Genomic DNA, 18,909 nt, shown 5'->3' with positions numbered 1-18,909 from the left:
GTATTAGAAGTGGAATGAAGTTGATCGGGTGAAGTATGGATTTTTAATGAATTTTTGCGTACTTCCTGTTACCACCGGGGGGCGCTATGAGCCAGGCAGGAAGTCGATACATCAAAACGTTCAGGGAGGAGCCAACGTCATGTCCTTTGAATTTCAAGTGGCTACGACGAAGTATGTGCGCGTGAAAGGCAAACGAAATTTAAATTGGGATGATACACTTTCGCCGCGGCGGCACACGGACGCCGTTGCTCATAGGGTCAAAGCGTTCATGATGTAGCTTCACCATCCGGGTCTGCATGTACTAGAAGTGTAACGAAGTCGATTTGGTCAACTACGTATTTTTAACGAATTTTTGTACGTTTCCTGTTACCACCGGGGGGCGCTATGAGCGACGTACGCAAATAATATGTCGGATCGTTCAGGGTCTCTCCATAGATTTTTGCACCAAGTTTGAAGCGTCTACGATCAAGTATGAGGGCATGAGAGCAGTTCGTATTTACATGGCGAGCACCGAAACAGTCGCCAAACTTCGGGGCACGCCAGAGGCCAAGCGCTTTGAGCTACAGACCTGCGGAGCACAAGATAAGCTCAGCTAGGTCTGGCGATGTTCTGGACCCAATTTGGAGCCGATCGGGCGTAACCCCTCGGAGGAGTTCGTTTTGCGTAAACCAACTTTGAAGCAAAATGGCCGACTTCCTGTTGGTTGTCGGGTATGTCCGTAATGAGATTTTTTGAAGATCTTGGGTTGATGAATATGTTTACCAAGTTTCGGACAAATCGGTGTCGCAGACTGCCATTTCCTATGCGCGGTCTAGGGGGCGCTGTGGTGCCATTTGGCCACGCCCACATGCGAGACCACCACAGAATCGCAATTTTTGGGCTTCCCCCCCTGCGTGTAAAATTCCATCCGTTTCTCGGCTTGGGAAAGGGGTCGAAATCGTGTTCGAACTCGGGGAATAATAATAATAATAATTAAAGCCGCAAGCGGCTATGACGGGCCCTCGCTCCACGCCACTCGGCGTCCCCGCTACCCCCGGGCCGCTCTTCGAAAACCCCCGCGCGCCACCGGACGCGGGCGGCTGCGTCGAGGGCGGTCCCCTCGTCGAACACGTGACGTTTCGAGCAAAACAGACAACGTACGATGGAGTTACGGCAGGTTTACGGTTCGTCCACCAGGGGGCGGTAACGGGATGTGGGCCGTTGCGTACGGGGTCGTGACCTCATCACACATGTGAAGTTTCGAGCCGATCGGACAATGTCGATGCAAAACGCGACATTTCCTGTGTCCACAAGGGGGCGTCTTGAGCGAGCTAGCGTACGATCAAATGGAGGCGTAGAGGGCGGGCCCCTGATCATGTACTGAAATTTTGAAGTGACTACGACCAAGTATGTGGGCGTGGAAGGCAAACGTAATAGCATGGCGACTAAACGAGCAGTTGACCAACTTTGTCGCCCCCTAGCAGCCACGCCGTTTGACGTAGAGAAAAGCTTTTAATAGTGTTTGACCAGCTCGGTCTCCTGATGATCTGTAGCGAATATGAAGTCAATCGGGCAAAATCCGTGGGAGGTGGCAGTTCACGATGGAGCGCTATTCCTGTCGCCGCCACAAGGGGGCCATTAGCCGTAGCGTCATAGCGTTCACGAAATACCTTCACCAACTTGTTCGGCATGTTTTAGAAGTGGAATGAAGTTGATGGGGGCAACTATGTATTTTTAATGAATTTTAGCGCACTTCCTGTTACCACCGGGGGGCGCTATGAGTGACGTAGGAAAATAATATGTCGGATCGTTCAGGGTCACGCCCTCATCATGTGCACCAAGTTTGAAGCCGCTGCGATCAAATCTGTGGGCGTGATAGCATTTAAACCTTTTTAGCTGAATTCGGGAACTTGGCCGTGCCCTAGTAGCCACGCCCTTTGACCTACACACCCGCGGAGCACAAGCCGTAATCAGCTCAGTCTGGAGATGTTCCGTGCCCAATTTGAAGTCAATCGGGCGAACTCCCTCGGAGGAGTTCGTTTTGCGTCAAAGAAATGCTAACCAAAATGGCCGATTTCCTGTTGGGTTTAGGGCGTGGCTCCAATTCAATTTTTTGTATGTTTGGGTATGATACACGTGTGTGTCGAGTTTCGTATGTGTACGACAAAGTAAGCGAAATTTGTCTATGGAGAAATTCGGAAAAACTTCTAGGGGGCGCTATTGAGGCATTTAGCCACGCCCATGGGAAACGACTCTATCCGCTGAAAGAGCTCGCCATTCTTGACCTGTGGATGAAATTTGGTGAGGACACGACTTCGTTAAAGCCACGAAAAAGGCAAACGTAATTGTACGATAAAAAATCGTCAGTCGCCGCGGCGGCACACGGACGCCGTTCGTCGTATCTTCACAGCGTTCATAATGTAGCTTCAGCAACTGGTTCTGCATGTATTAGAAGTGGAATGAAGTTGATCGGGTGAAGTATGGATTTTTAACGAATTTTTGCGTACTTCCTGTTACCACCGGGGGGCGCTATGAGCCAGGCAGGAAGTCGATATATCAAAACGTTCAGGGCGGAGCCAACGTCATGTCCTTTGAATTTCAAGTGGCTACGACGAAGTATGTGCGCGTAATTGGGAAACGTAATTTTACGACAAAAAATCGGCAGTCGCCGCGGCGGCACACGGACGCCGTTGCTCGTAGGGTCAAAGCGTTCATGATGTAGCTTCACCATCCGGGTCTGCATGTACTAGAAGTGTAACAAAGTCGATTTGGTCAACTACGTATTTTTAACGAATTTTTGTACGTTTCCTGTTACCACCGGGGGGCGCTATGAGCGACGTCGGCAAATAATATGTCGGATCGTTCAGGGTCTCGCCATAGATTTTTGCACCAAGTTTGAAGCGTCTACGATCAAGTATGTGGGCATGAGAGCCATTCGTATTTACATGGCGAGCACCGAAACAGTCGCCAAACTTCGGGGCACGCCAGAGGCCAAGCCCTTTGAGCTACAGACCTGCGGAGCACAAGATAAGCTCAGCTAGGTCTGACGATGTTCTGGACCCAATTTGGAGCCGATCGGGCGTAACCCCTAGGAGGAGTTTGTTTTGCGTTTACAAACTTTGAAGCAAAATGGCCGACTTCCTGTTGGGTTTCGGGCTTCGCTATAGGAGGATTTTGTGTTCATCTCGCATTGATGAACATGTGTGGCGATTTTGGTCCGCTTTCGTTAACGTCATTTTTTTCCCTATGGGTTTTTGGGAAAATTGTAGGGGGCGCTATTTAGCCATTTGGCCCCGCCCATATGCGACGCTGGCATCATATATCAATTTTCGCGAAGCCCCACGAGGCTACAAAGTTTCGTTCGTTTCTCGGCTTGGCAAAGGGGTCAAAATGGCAATTGAATCGTCGGAAGAATAATAATAATAATAATAAAAAGAAACATTACAATATCTGGGGTTTTTGCTGCCAGGTCTATGCAGTACTTGAGTACTTGCTTGCTTACTTGTTGTTACTCGTCGGCTGGCACGTCGACTAATGTGCATGTCGAATAACAATAGGGACCTCCCTGGGACGTTGTCACAGGCTCGGGCCCTAATAATAATTAAAGCCGCAAGCGGCTATGACGGGCCCTCGCTCCACGCCACTCGGCGTCCCCGCTACCCCCGGGCCGCTCTTCGAAAACCCCCGCGCGCAACCGGACGCGGGCGGCTGCGTCGAGGGCGGTCCCCTCGTCGAACACGTCAAGTTTCGAGCAAATCGGACAACGTACAATGGAGTTACGGCAGGTTTACGGTTCGTCCACCAGGGGGCGGTAACGGGATGTGGGCCGTTGCGTTCGGGGTCGTGACCTCATCACACATGTGAAGTTTCGAGCCGATCGGACAATGTCGATGCAAAACGCGACATTTCCTGTGTCCACAAGGGGGCGTCTTGAGCGAGCTAGCGTACGATCAAATGGAGGCGTAGAGGGCGGGCCTCTGATCATGTACTGAAATTTTGAAGTGACTACGACCAAGTATGTGGGCGTGGAAGGCAAACGTAATAGCATGGCGACTAAACGAGCAGTTGGCCAACTTTGTCGCCCCCTAGCAGCCACGCCGTTTGACGTAGAGAAAAGCTTTTAATAGTGTTTGACCAGCTCGGTCTCCTGATGATCTGTAGCGAATATGAAGTCAATCGGGCAAAATCGGTGGGAGGTGGCAGTTCACGGTGGAGCGCTATTCCTGTCGCCTCCACTAGGGGGCCATTAGCCGTAGCGTCATAGCGTTCACGAAATACCTTCACCAACTTGTTCGGCATGTTTTAGAAGTGGAATGAAGTTGATGGGGTCAACTATGTATTTTTAATGAATTTTAGCGCACTTCCTGTTACCACCGGGGGGCGCTATGAGTGACGTAGGAAAATAATACGTCGGATCGTTTCAGGGTCACGCCCTCATCATGTGCACCAAGTTTGAAGCCGCTGCGATCAAATCTGTGGGCGTGATAGCATTGCAAACTTCTTAGCTGAATTCGGCAACTTGGCCGTGCCCTAGTAGCCACGCCCTTTGACCTACACACCTGCGGAGCACAAGCCGTAATCAGCTCAGTCTGGAGATGTTCCGTGCCCAATTTGAAGTCAATCGGGCGAACTCCCTCGGAGGAGTTCGTTTTGCGTCAAAGAAATGCTAACCAAAATGGCCGACTTCCTGTTAGGTTTAGGGCGTGGCTCCAATTCAATTTTTGGTATGTTTGGGTATGATACACGTGTGTGTCGAGTTTCGTATGTGTACGACAAAGTAAGCGAAATTTGTCTATGGAGAATTTCGGAAAAACTTCTAGGGGGCGCTATTGAGGCATTTAGCCACGCCCATGGGAAACGACTCTATCCCCTGAAAGAGCTCGCCATTCTTGACCCGTGGATGAAATTTCGTGAGGACACGACTTCGTTAAAGCCACGAAAAAGGCAAACGTAATTGTACGATAAAAAATCGTCAGTCGCCGCGGCGGCACACGGACGCCGTTCGTCGTATCTTCACAGCGTTCATAATGTAGCTTCAGCAACTGGTTCTGCATGTATTAGAAGTGGAATGAAGTTGATCGGGTGAAGTATGGATTTTTAATGAATTTTTGCGTACTTCCTGTTACCACCGGGGGGCGCTATGAGCCAGGCAGGAAGTCGATACATCAAAACGTTCAGGGAGGAGCCAACGTCATGTCCTTTGAATTTCAAGTGGCTACGACGAAGTATGTGCGCGTGAAAGGCAAACGAAATTTAAATTGGGATGATACACTTTCGCCGCGGCGGCACACGGACGCCGTTGCTCGTAGGGTCAAAGCGTTCATGATGTAGCTTCACCATCCGGGTCTGCATGTACTAGAAGTGTAACGAAGTCGATTTGGTCAACTACGTATTTTTAACGAATTTTTGTACGTTTCCTGTTACCACCGGGGGGCGCTATGAGCGACGTACGCAAATAATATGTCGGATCGTTCAGGGTCTCTCCATAGATTTTTGCACCAAGTTTGAAGCGTCTACGATCAAGTATGAGGGCATGAGAGCCGTTCGTATTTACATGGCGAGCACCGAAACAGTCGCCAAACTTCGGGGCACGCCAGAGGCCAAGCACTTTGAGCTACAGACCTGCGGAGCACAAGATAAGCTCAGCTAGGTCTGGCGATGTTCTGGACCCAATTTGGAGCCGATCGGGCGTAACCCCTCGGAGGAGTTCGTTTTGCGTTTACAAACTTTGAAGCAAAATGGCCGACTTCCTGTTGGGTTTCGGGCTTCGCTATAGGAGGATTTTGTGTTCATCTCGGGTTGATGAACATGTGTGGCGATTTTGGTCCGCTTTCGTTAACGTCATTTTTTTCCCTATGGGTTTTTGGGAAAATTGTAGGGGGCGCTATTTAGCCATTTGGCCCCGCCCATATGCGACGCTGGCATCATATATCAATTTTCGCGAAGCCCCACGAGGCTACAAAGTTTCGTTCGTTTCTCGGCTTGGCAAAGGGGTCAAAATGGCAATTGAATCGTCGGAAGAATAATAATAATAATAAAAAGAAACATTACAATATCTGGGGTTTTTGCTGCCAGGTCTATGCAGTACTTGAGTACTTGCTTGCTTACTTGTTGTTACTCGTCGGCTGGCACGTTGACTAATGTGCATGTCGAATAACAATAGGGACCTCCCTGGGTCGTTGACACAGGCTCGGGCCCTAATAATAAGAATAAACATTTGCATTTCAAGGTAGCGTTTTTTCCTGCCAGGTCACTTGAGTACTTGATTACTTGGTTGGTTACTTGTTGTTACTCGTCGGCTGGCACGTTGACTAATGTGCATGTCGAATAACAATAGGGACCTCCCTGGGTCGTTGACACAGGCTCGGGCCCTAATAATAAACATTTGCATTTCGGGGAATTTTGCGCCAGGTCAGTGGAGTACTTGATTACTTGGTTGGTTACTTGTTGTTACTCGTCGGCTGGCACGTCGACTAATGTGCATGTCGAATAACAATAGGGACCTCCCTGGGTCGTTGACACAGGCTCGGGCCCTAATTAAAGCCGCAAGCGGCTATGACGGGCCCTCGCTCCACGCCACTCGGAGTCCCCGCTACCCCCGGGCCGCTCTCCGAAACCCCCGCGCGCAACCGGACGTGGGCGGCCGCGTCGAGGGCGGTCCCCTCGTCGAACACGTGAAGTTTCGAGCAAATCGGACGACGTACGATGGAGTTACGGCAGGTTTACGGTTCGTCCACCAGGGGGCGGTAACGGGATGTGGGCCGTTGCGTTCGGGGTCGTGACCTCATCACACATGTGAAGTTTCGAGCCGATCGGACAATGTCGATGCAAAACACGACATTTCCTGTGTCCACAAGGGGGCGTCTTGAGCGAGCTAGCGTACGATCAAATGGAGGCGTAGAGGGCCGGCCTCTGATCATGTACTAAAATTTTGAAGTGACTACGATCAAGTATGTGGGCGTGGAAGGCAAACGTAATAGCATGGCGACTAAACGAGCAGTTGACCAACTTTGTCGCCCCCTAGCGGCCACGCCGTTTGACGTAGAGAAAAGCTTTTAATAGTGTTTGACCAGCTCGGTCTCCTGATGACTTGTAGCGAATATGAAGTCAATCGGGCAAAATCCGTGGGAGATGGCAGTTCGCGGTGGAGCGCTATTCCTGTCGCCGCCACAAGGGGGCCATTAGCCGTAGCGTCATAGCGTTCATGAAATACCTTCACCAACTTGTTCGGCATGTTTTAGAAGTGGAATGAAGTTGATGGGGTCAACGATGTATTTTTTAATGAATTTAGCGCACTTCCTGTTACCACCGGGGGGCGCAATGAGTGACGTAGGAAAATAATATGTCGGATCGTTCAGGGTCACGCCCTCATCATGTGCACCAAGTTTGAAGCCGCTGCGATCAAATCTGTGGGTGTGATAGCATTGCAAACTTCTTAGCTGAATTCGGCAAATTGGCCGTGCCCTAGCAGCCACGCCCTTTTGACCTACACACCTGCGGAGCACAAGCCGTAATCAGCTCGGTCTGGAGATGTTCTGTACCCAATTTGAAGTCAATCGGGCGAACTCCCTCGGAGGAGTTCGTTTTGCGTCAAAGAAATGCTAACCAAAATGGCCGACTTCCTGTTAGGTTTAGGGCGTGGCTCCAATTCAATTTTTTGTATGTTTGGGTATGATACACGTGTGTGTTGAGTTTCGTATGTGTACGACAAAGTAAGCGAAATTTGTCTATGGAGAAATTCGGAAAAACTTCTAGGGGGCGCTATTGAGGCATTTAGCCACGCCCATGGGAAACGACTCTATCCCCTGAAAGAGCTCGCCATTCTTGACCCGTGGATGAAATTTCGTGAGGACACGACTTCGTTAAAGCCACGAAAAAGGCAAACGTAATTGGACGATAAAAAATCGTCAGTCGCCGCGGCGGCACACGGACGCCGTTCGTCGTATCTTCACAGCGTTCATAATGTAGCTTCAGCAACTGGTTCTGCATGTATTAGAAGTGGAATGAAGTTGATCGGGTGAAGTATGGATTTTTAATGAATTTTTGCATACTTCCTGTTACCACCGGGGGGCGCTATGAGCCAGGCAGGAAGTCGATACATCAAAACGTTCAGGGAGGAGCCAACGTCACGTCCTTAAAATTTCAAGTGGCTACGACGAAGTATGTGCGCGTGAAAGGCAAACGTAATTTAAATTGGGATGATACACATTCGCCGCGGCGGCACACGGACGCCGTTGCTCGTAGGGTCAAAGCGTTCATGATGTAGCTTCGCCATCCGGGTCTGCATGTATTAGAAGTGGAACGAAGTCGATTTGGTCAACTACGTATTTTTAACGAATTTTTGTACGTTTCCTGTTACCACCGGGGGGCGCTATGAGCGACGTCGGCAAATAATATGTCGGATCGTTCAGGGTCTCGCCATAGATGTTTGCACCAAGTTTGAAGCGTCTACGATCAAGTATGTGGGCATGAGAGCCATTCGTATTTACATGGCGAGCACCGAAACAGTCGCCAAACTTCGGGGCACGCCAGAGGCCAAGCTCTTTGAGCTACAGACCTGCGGAGCACAAGATAAGCTCAGCTAGGTCTGACGATGTTCTGAACCCAATTTGGAGCCGATCGGGCGTAACCCCTAGGAGGAGTTCGTTTTGCGTTTACAAACTTTGAAGCAAAATGGCCGACTTCCTGTTGGGTTTCGGGCTTCGCTATAGGAGGATTTTTTGTTCATCTCACATTGATAAATATGTGTGGCAACTTTCGTCCGCTTTCGTTAACGTCATTTTTTTCCCTATGGGTTTTTGAAAAGTTTGTAGGGGGCGCTATTTTGCCATTTGGCCACGCCCACATGCGAGACCACCACTCAACGCTAAGTTGCCACAGGTCCCACGTGCGTCTAAAATTTCGTCCGTTTCTCGGCTTGGGAAAGGGGTCGAAATGGCGTTCGAAGTGGGAGAATAATAATAATAATAAACATTACAATATCTGGGGTTTTTGCTGCCAGGTCTATGCAGTACTTGGTTACTTGCTTGCTTACTTGTTGTTACTCGTCGGCTGGCACGTTGACTAATGTGCATGTCGAATAACAATAGGGACCTCCCTGGGTCGTTGACACAGGCTCGGGCCCTAATAAGAATTAAAGCCGCAAGCGGCTATGACGGGCCCTCGCTCCACGCCACTCGGCGTCCCCGCTACCCCCGGGCCGCTCTTCGAAAACACCCGCGCGCAACCGGACGTGGGCGGCTGCGTCGAGGGCGGTCCCCTCGTCGAACACGTGAAGTTTCGAGCAAATCGGACAACGTACGATGGAGTTACGGCAGGTTTACGGTTCGTCCACCAGGGGGCGGTAACGGGATGTGGGCCGTTGCGTACGGGGTCGTGACCTCATCACACATGTGAAATTTCGAGCTGATCGGACAATGTCGATGCAAAACGCGACATTTCCTGTGTCCACAAGGGGGCTACTTGAGCGAGCTAGCGTACGATCAAATGGAGGCGTAGAGGGCGGGCCTCTGATCATGTACTGAAATTTTGAAGTGACTACGACCAAGTATGTGGGCGTGGAAGGCAAACGTAATAGCATGGCGACTAAACGAGCAGTTGACCAACTTTGTCGCCCCCTAGCAGCCACGCCGTTTCACGTAGAGAAAAGCTTTTAATAGTGTTTGACCAGCTCGGTCTCCTGATGATCTGTAGCGAATATGAAGTCAATCGGGCAAAATCCGTGGGAGGTGGCAGTTCACGATGGAGCGCTATTCCTGTCGCCGCCACAAGGGGGCCATTAGCCGTAGCGTCATAGCGTTCACGAAATACCTTCAACAACTTATTCGGCATGTTTTAGAAGTGGAATGAAGTTGATGGGGGCAACTATGTATTTTTAAGGAATTTTAGCGCACTTCCTGTTACCACCGGGGGGCGCTATGAGTGACGTAGGAAAATAATATGTCGGATCGTTCAGGGTCACGCCATCATCATGTGCACCAAGTTTGAAGCTGCTGCGATCAAATTTGTGGGCGTGATAGCATTTAAACCTTTTTAGCTGAATTCGGGAACTTGGCCGTGCCCTAGTAGCCACGCCCTTTGACCTACACACCTGCGGAGCACAAGCCGTAATCAGCTCAGTCTGGAGATGTTCCGTGCCCAATTTGAAGTCAATCGGGCGAACTCCCTCGGAGGAGTTCGTTTTGCGTCAAAGAAATGCTAACCAAAATGGCCGACTTCCTGTTGGGTTTAGGGCGTGGCTCCAATTCAATTTTTGGTATGTTTGGGTATGATACACGTCTGTGTCGAGTTTCGTATGTGTACGACAAAGTAAGCGAAATTTGTCTATGGAGAATTTCGGAGAAACTTCAAGGGGGCGCTATTGAGGCATTTAGCCACGCCCATGGGAAACGACTCTATCCGCTGAAAGAGCTCGCCATTCTTGACCTGTGTATGAAATTTCGTGAGGACACGACTTTGTTAAAGCCACGAAAAAGGCAAACGTAATTGGACGATAAAAAATCGTCAGTCGCCGCGGCGGCACACGGACGCCGTTCGTCGTATCTTCACAGCGTTCATAATGTAGCTTCAGCAACTGGTTCTGCATGTATTAGAAGTGAAATGAAGTCGATCGGGTGAAGTATGGATTTTTAATGAATTTTTGCGTACTTCCTGTTACCACCGGGGGGCGCTATGAGCCAGGCAGGAAGTCGATACATCAAAACGTTCAGGGAGGAGCCATCGTCATGTCCTTAAAATTTCAAGTGGCTACGACGAAGTATGTGCGTGTGACAGGCAAACGTAATTTAAATTGGGATGATACACATTCGCCGCGGCGGCACACGGACGCCGTTGCTCGTAGGGTCAAAGCGTTCATGATGTAGCTTCACCATCCGGGTCTGCATGTACTAGAAGTGTAACGAAGTCGATTTGGCCAACTACGTATTTTTAACGAATTTTTGTACGTTTCCTGTTACCACCGGGGGGCGCTATGAGCGACGTAGGCAAATAATATGTCGGATCGTTCAGGGTCTCGCCATAGATTTTTGCACCAAGTTTGAAGCGTCTACGATCAAGTATGTGGGCATGAGAGCCGTTCGTATTTACATGGCGAGCACCGAAACAGTCGCCAAACTTCGGGGCACGCCAGAGGCCAAGCGCTTTGAGCTACAGACCTGCGGAGCACAAGATAAGCTCAGCTAGGTCTGACGATGTTCTGGACCCAATTTGGAGCCGATCGGGCGTAACCCCTAGGAGGAGTTCGTTTTGCGTAAACCAACTTTGAAGCAAAATAGCCGACTTCCTGTTGGTTTTAGGGTATGTCATTTTATGAAATTTTTTGAAGATCTCGGGTTGATGAATATGTTTACCAAGTTTCGGACAAATCGGTGTCGCAGACCCTCATTCCCTATGCGCGGTCTAGGGGGCGCTGTGGTGCCATTTGGCCACGCCCACATGCGAGACCACCACTGAATCGCAATTTTCGGGCTTCCCCCCCTGCGTCGAAAGTTTCATCCGTTTCTCGGCTTGGGAAAGGGGTCGAAATCGCGTTCAAACGCGCGGAAGAATAATAATAATAATAATAAACATTTGCATTTCGGGGAATTTTGCGCCAGGTCAGTGGAGTACTTGATTACTTGCTTGCTTACTTGTTGTTACTCGTCGGCTGGCACGTCGACTAATGTGGATGTCGAATAACAATAGGGACCTCCCTGGGTCGTTGACACAGGCTCGGGCCCTAAAAATAAACATTACAATATCTGGGGTTTTTGCTGCCAGGTCTATGCAGTACTTGGTTACTTGCTTGCTTACTTGTTGTTACTCGTCGGCTGGCACGTTGACTAATGTGCATGTCGAATAACAATAGGGACCTCCCTGGGTCGTTGACACAGGCTCGGGCCCTAATAATAAACATTACAATATCTGGGGTTTTTGCTGCCAGGTCTATGCAGTACTTGAGTACTAGCTTGCTTACTTGTTGTTACTCGTCGGCTGGCACGTTGACTAATGTGCATGTCGAATAACAATAGGGACCTCCCTGGGTCGTTGACACAGGCTCGGGCCCTAATAATAAGTATAAAGATTTGAATAACAAATAATAACTAATAATAACTAGAAAAAGCATTTCCAAGAATGGAAATGGTGTGACTGCTGACAGCAACTGAACGCTGTTGCAGAATTAGCAAATAGTGCAAGCAGTGATCACCATACAAATGTTTGACCAAGGTTGGAATCGAACCCACAACCTCATGGTCATTAGACTTCCACTCTGCCTCTAGGCCACGGTGCACACACAGTTGCAGAGACTGTTGTCTGTTAATGATCTGCACACTGTCAACATCAAGAAAGCTTGAGAGTCAAGCTTGAATGACTTAGAATGAAAATTTCTGTGAATTTCAGGCTGAGAGCAGCAGTTTCAACATGAAGCAAGTTATCAGAAGTCAACAGAGGACAACTGGGAAAATAATTCACTATAATTGTTGTTGAGGCAAGAATTGAACCAGCAACCTTCAGGTCTCCAGACCAGCAAGCTAACCACTAGGCTACAGACAGAGACAGTATGTGAGGGGTAAAGAAAACCTTTGATAAGAGGATCACTGGCTTCTGCTTAAAAGAAAAAGTAAGGAATCGAACCCATGACCTCATGATCAATAAACCTTTACTCTGCCACTTCGCCACAGAGAGCACAGACATAAGCATGTTTCAGACAGAGTTGTGGAGAATTCTCAGCATTGGGCTGAATGAGAGCAGAGAGCTCCCTGGCTGCATTTAAAAAATATTTAAAATTATTATCTAAGTCTCTTTGCATTTTTGACCAGAATTTTAGCCAGAAGACAAGTGTGGCTACAAAACTGGAGAAAATAATTTGTCTAGAGTTTAATTTGCAGAAAAAGTTAAATATTTTAAAAAGTATAAATAGTTAAAAAGAGAAAAGTAACGCCGATAAAGTTCAAAAAAAGCTGCACGTTTTGATATATGAATTGTTGAAATAGCACAACACCTAACACACTAACCATATGGCCACAGAGAACCTGAGTTACAATGAGCTTTATACTATGAGGAATCAAAGACTGTCCAATGACAGCTGAATAATTGGAATCAAAAGTCAAGCAATGATGTGAAATGACTGAGGCAGGAATCGAACCCATGACCATATGATCACTAAACCTTTACTCTGCCACTCGGCTACAGAGAGCACACTGCTTTCAAGACTGTTGTCATTCATTGTAATGTGATGATGTGCTGCAAACTGGTACGAGTAATCAAGGAGATAACAAACACCTGTAACCAATTGAAGGCGGGGAGGAGAGCAGAATTCAACATAACATAACAAGAATTCTTCCCTTGGATTCGAACCAGTGACCTTAGGGTTGGCAGGCAGTTACCCTAACCCCTACACTACAGAGGAGTTGTCAAGAAGAGAGGTTGAGACTTTGATGAATGTGAGATTTTTTGTGAAAAAGTTAAATATTTGAAAAAGTATAAATAGTTAAAAAGAGAAAAGTAATGCCGATAAAGTTCAAAAAAAGCTGCACGTTTTGATATATGAATTGTTGAAATAGCACAAAGTATGAAGGACTAGAAGAAGACCGTAAAAAGGCGGAAGAAAATGGCCAAACAGAAGAACAATAGTGTGACTGCTTCAGCAGTCACACTAACTAGAAAATTTCCTCTCGGGAAATTTTGAATGGGCCACGGGAGCTACTGCGGGTTGTGCCATCTCTGTCAACATGGGAATCAAACCCACGATCTTAAGGTCAAGACAGAGCTGATCAGACAGACACATGATCATCTTTCTATAAGCACTGATATGGAGGAGCTGTAACCACATTAGGTTAACTGTGTGTGTGTGTGTGTGTGTGTGTGTGTGTGTGTGTGTGTCTGTGTGTGTGTGTGTGTGTGTGTGTGACACCAACAAGGTTTAACTTTAAAACCAGATTAAATCATGGTTTAAGTTTAAATTCTGTTGCACGTTAACTGTGTTTTAATCACATGAAGGTGTGTGTGTGTGTGTTTGTGTGTGTGACTGTAATCACATGAAGCTGGCTCGAGAGTCTGTGTGTGTGTGTGTGTGTGTGTGTGTGTGTGACTGTAATCACATGAAGCTGGCTCTAGAGTCTGTGTGTGTGTGTGTGACTGACTTGACACATAGTTAGTTAGTAGCTGCATCCTGTGTCAGTCTGATTTAGCTGTGTCTGTGTTTATAAACATTTAAACGAGCGCCAGGTGGATTGTTTATGAAGTTAACGAGCCCTGGCCTGAGGATCAAAGAGGTTACCACGGCGATAGGGGCCCCCGCAGGCTGAGACAGACAGAAACGTGGAGAAAAACAGCCATTTTCTGCCTCTAAACCGGCCTCACAATTAGGCTTAGCATGACAAAACGGTAACTCCTATCAGAACAAAACACAGATCAACGTTGCTCTAAGGACTTACTGAAAATTTCGGTACGATTTGGTGTTTCTACAGTAAATATTTTGGCGACGCTGGCAGTTTTAAAACATCAGGCCGTTCTGCTCCTCTCAGAAAATATTTGTATTGGACTCAATGAGGAGCAGGGACAGACGTGGCCGCACTCAGAGGCTGATTCTGTCAATTCTGTAAGTCTCTCTGATATTTTGAGCACATGACATGAGAGATAACAAGTTTGTCTTACAAATTCTGAAAAAATTAGGTCTGTAGAGTGTAAATTGTGGCCGTGGTGGCAATTTATCCAGAAAAAATACAGAATGTTTCTTCACTCTCTCCCACTCTAACCGATGATGTCACGCACTCTGACACGAACATTCCATGCAATACACACCCATTATAAACTCATAATTTCTCCAAAAATGATCATGGTCATTGATCAGGGATTGATCAAAAACTATATGACCTATCAAAACGTGGAGTAATACGACAATACACAAGACTTGTGTCTACTGTTTAAAGTTTAAATGGAGTCTCTAGGTGAAAGTATGCCTGAGCAGTAGACTTTTGTTAAACTCCAATGATTGGTCTTTTTCGGTCTTTTTTTTCCGCCCGTCCCATTGACTTACATGCAAAATTTTTGCGCAGTTTTTCGCGACTATGTCGCGAAAAATTCGTAAACTGTTGAGAAAAGTAATAGCACAGCGTTCCCGATCAAGACGCACGTTTTGATATATAATATGTCCTGCAACTCTTCGAGTTGCAGGACTAGTAGCGAATCGAAATCTGGCCGGAAGTGGAAAAATAATAACTAGGAAAAAATCCACACAATAACAGTAGTGCCCGGGCTTCGCCCGGGCACTGGTCCCTGCAGCTATTTCATAGCTGTTGGGACCAGTGCCCGGTGCGATTGCCCGTGGCCCTAATAATAAGAAGAAAAAATCCACACAATAACAGTAGTGCCCGGGCTTTGCCCGGGCACTGGTCCCTGCAGCTATTTCATAGCTGTTGGGACCAGTGCCCGGGGCGATTGCCCGCGGCCCTAATAATAAGGAAGAAAAAATCCACACAATAACAGTAGTGCCCGGGCTTTGCCCGGGCACTGGTCCCTGCAGCTATTTCATAGCTGTTGGGACCAGTGCCCGGTGCGATTGCCCTAACTAGAAAAAACATTTCCAAGAATGGAAATGGTGTGAATGCTTCCAGCAATGCTGAATGAGCTGAAGAAATTGTTGAAAGAAAGAAAGAAAGAAAGAAAGAAAGAAAGAAAGAAAGAAAGAAAGAAACAAGAAAGAAAGAAAGAAAGAAAGAAAGGAAGAAAGAAAGAAAGAATCAAACAAACAAAGAAGTAAAAAGACAGAAATGGAGTGAAAGAAAGAAAGAAAGAAAGAAAGAAATGGAGTAAAAACAAAGGAAGAGAAAAGGAGTAGAAAGAAAGAAAGAAAGAATCAAACAAACAAAGAAGTAAACAAACAGAAACGGAGTGAAAGAAAGAAAGAAAGAAATGGAGTAAAAACAAAGGAAGAGAAAAGGAATAGAAAGAAAGAAAGAAAGAAACAATCAAACAAACAAAGAAGTAAAAAGACAGAAATGGAGTGAGTGAAAGAAAGAAAGAAAGAAAGAAAGAAAGAAAGAAAGAAAGAAAGAAAGAAAGAAAGAAAGAAAGAAAGAAAGAAAGAAAGAAAGAAAGAAGGAAAGAAAGAAAGAAAAAGAGAGAGGGGGATGATAGATAGAAAGAATTAGATGGATGGATGGATGGATAGAGAGGGAAGGATAGAAAAAGTTACGTAAAATACAAATGAAGGAGTAGAAGAAAGAAAGAAAGAAAAAAAGGAGACAGAGGGGTTAAAAATAGGGAGGGGGATAGATAGATAGATAGATAGATAGATAGATAGATAGATAGATAGATAGATAGATAGATAGATAGATAGATAGATAGATAGATAGATAGATAGATAGATAGATAGATAGATAGATAGATAGATAGATAGGACACATGTTAAAAGCTGCATCCTATGTCCTGGCTCCACCTGTAATTGTACTACTATTAATAGAGTTGGAAAGACTAAACGTCTGAACTTAAATTCATGAGAAAAAAATTAATTGTTGGAGATGTTTACATCAAAAGTATAAAATCATTGAGAGGCTGATGAATGTGAGCTGAAAACCTGTGTGTGTGTCTGGGTGTGTGAGTCTGACGGTCTCTCTGTCTGTGTGTACATGTGCAGAAAGTAAAACTGTTAAGCGCCACAGAACTCCTCTCTCCCTAATGATCTGATTGATTGGCAGCCTGCCCTCAGAAGTTACCATGGCGACTACCATGCTTACATTTTACTGTGTGGAACAGTGTTGTGTTTGTCTGTTTGTCTGTTTGTGTATGTGTGTGTGTGTGACTGTGTGTGAGTGTCTGTGTGTGTCTGTCTGTGTGAGTGTGATGCCTGTGTTTGTGCGTGGACATCCTCTGTCAGTCTGGTTTATCATGTGTGTGTGTGGGGCTGTGTTTAAAAACATCTTAACGAGCGGCCAGGCTGCACCTGCACCTGTTCTATTTATAGACTTTGATAACGAGCTGGCCACTACAGCTGGCCACTGCACACAGAGCAGAGCAGAGCAGAGAGATTTGTGCTCTGAGCAGCTTCCCAAAACAGCCCAGAAAAAGAGAACCGTAACTCTTATCAGAATGTGGCCATCTGACCATCTGGGCAAGCAGACCTTCCTGAGCACATTGATGTGCATTAAATGTTTGTAGGGCAAAAACTTTTCTCAGTGTCGCAAGGTAGAAAAGGGGGGCATTTCTGCTTTTCTAAAAAAATCAGCTCCTACTTTTATATTGAAGTGGATGAGCCACTGGAGCGGGTCTAGCTGCACAATTAGGCTCACAGAGACAATTCTGTAAGTCTGTCTGCTGTTTTGAACACATTAAATGAGACACAACAAGTGTGGCTACAAACCGGTGAGGAAATCATGTGTCTAGAGTTTAATTTGTGGCCGTGCTGGCAATTTATCCAGAAAAAATCCTGAATGTTTTTTTCGATCCCTCTCACTCTAACGATGATGTCACTCACTCTGACCCAACCCCATACACACTCATTGAAAAGTGTGAAATTTGTCAGAAATCCTCATGTGCTTTTAAAGGATTTATCTCAAAAACGGTACAAGCTATGAAAAAGTTGTAAATACAGGATGAATACATTAGAAGTTTGTCTACAGCTCAGAATTTGAATGAAGTCTCTCGCTGAAAGTATGTGGACGCTTTAAAGGCTGAAAGAAGTAAGAAGATTTGAAGAGTTTCAAGACTGTTCCAATGCATTCTCTATGGGGGAAAAAAAATCAGAAATAGTTGAATATTGCAAAAAGTATGAATAGTTGAAAAGAGAAAAGACATAGCACACCTGTCCCGAAAACGCTGAACATTTTGATATTTGAATTGTTGAAATAGCACAAAGTATGAAGGACTAGTTACATGACGAAGAAAGGCAGAAAATGGCCGAACCGAATAACAATAGTGTGAATGCTTCCAGCATTCACACTAACTAGAAAATTTCCTCTCGGGAAATTTTGAATGGGCCACGGGAGCTACTGCGGGTTGTGCCATCTCTGTCAACATGGGAATCAAACCCACGATCTTAAGGTCAAGACAGAGCTGATCAGACAAACACATGATCATCTTTCTATAAGCACTGATATGGAGGAGCTGTAACCACATTAGGTTAACTGTGTGTGTGTGTGTGTGTGTGTGTGTGTGTGTGTGTGTGTGTGTGTGTGTGTGTGTGTGACTGTAATCACATGAAGCTGGCTCTAGAGTCTCTGTGTGTGTGTGTGTGTGTGTGTGACTGACTTGACACATAGTTAGTTAGTAGCTGCATCCTGTGTCAGTCTGATTTAGCTGTGTCTGTGTTTATAAACATTTAAACGAGCGCCAGGTGGATTGTTTATGAAGTTAACGAGCTCTGGCCTGAGGATCAAAGAGGTTACCACGGCGATAGGGGCCCCCGCAGGCTGAGACAGACAGAAACGTGGAGAAAAAGAGCCATTTTCTGCCTCTGCACCGGTCTCACAATTAGGCCTAGCATGAGAAAACGGTAACTCCTATCAGAACAAAACACAGATCAACGTTGCTCTAAGGCAGGGGTACTCAAATACATTTTTCGAAGGGCCAGAATTTTTCTTAACAGACACCTTGGGGGCCGCACATTCAAATAGGCCTAGATTGAAATTAAATTCACCTTTTTCGTCTAATAATTTAAATATTTTTTATTTTACTTGTAAGCACATAATTTTTATTTATACACTTCATGGTGTTTTGTATGATATAAAATGAAAAATCTTGACATTGTCATATCATCATTTACATATCATGCTGGAGCTTTACACTGCTGACTTGTATCCTCAGACATGCCCTGTGATTTTCAGCTTAAATATGAAAGGAGGCTGACCATCACAGGACGTCTGACTCTGTTCTGAGGATACAAGTCATTGGTCCTGAAATGTGTTTCTCTTCTATAACACACATTCTACATCTCGGAGGCGACGTCTTTCCACA

Source organism: Trachurus japonicus, chromosome 6 (assembly GCF_045865225.1).
Source record: "Trachurus japonicus isolate A0001 chromosome 6, Traja_1.0".
NCBI classification, from domain to species: Eukaryota; Metazoa; Chordata; class Actinopteri; order Carangiformes; family Carangidae; genus Trachurus; species Trachurus japonicus.
Note: the sequence above shows the minus strand (reverse complement) of the source record.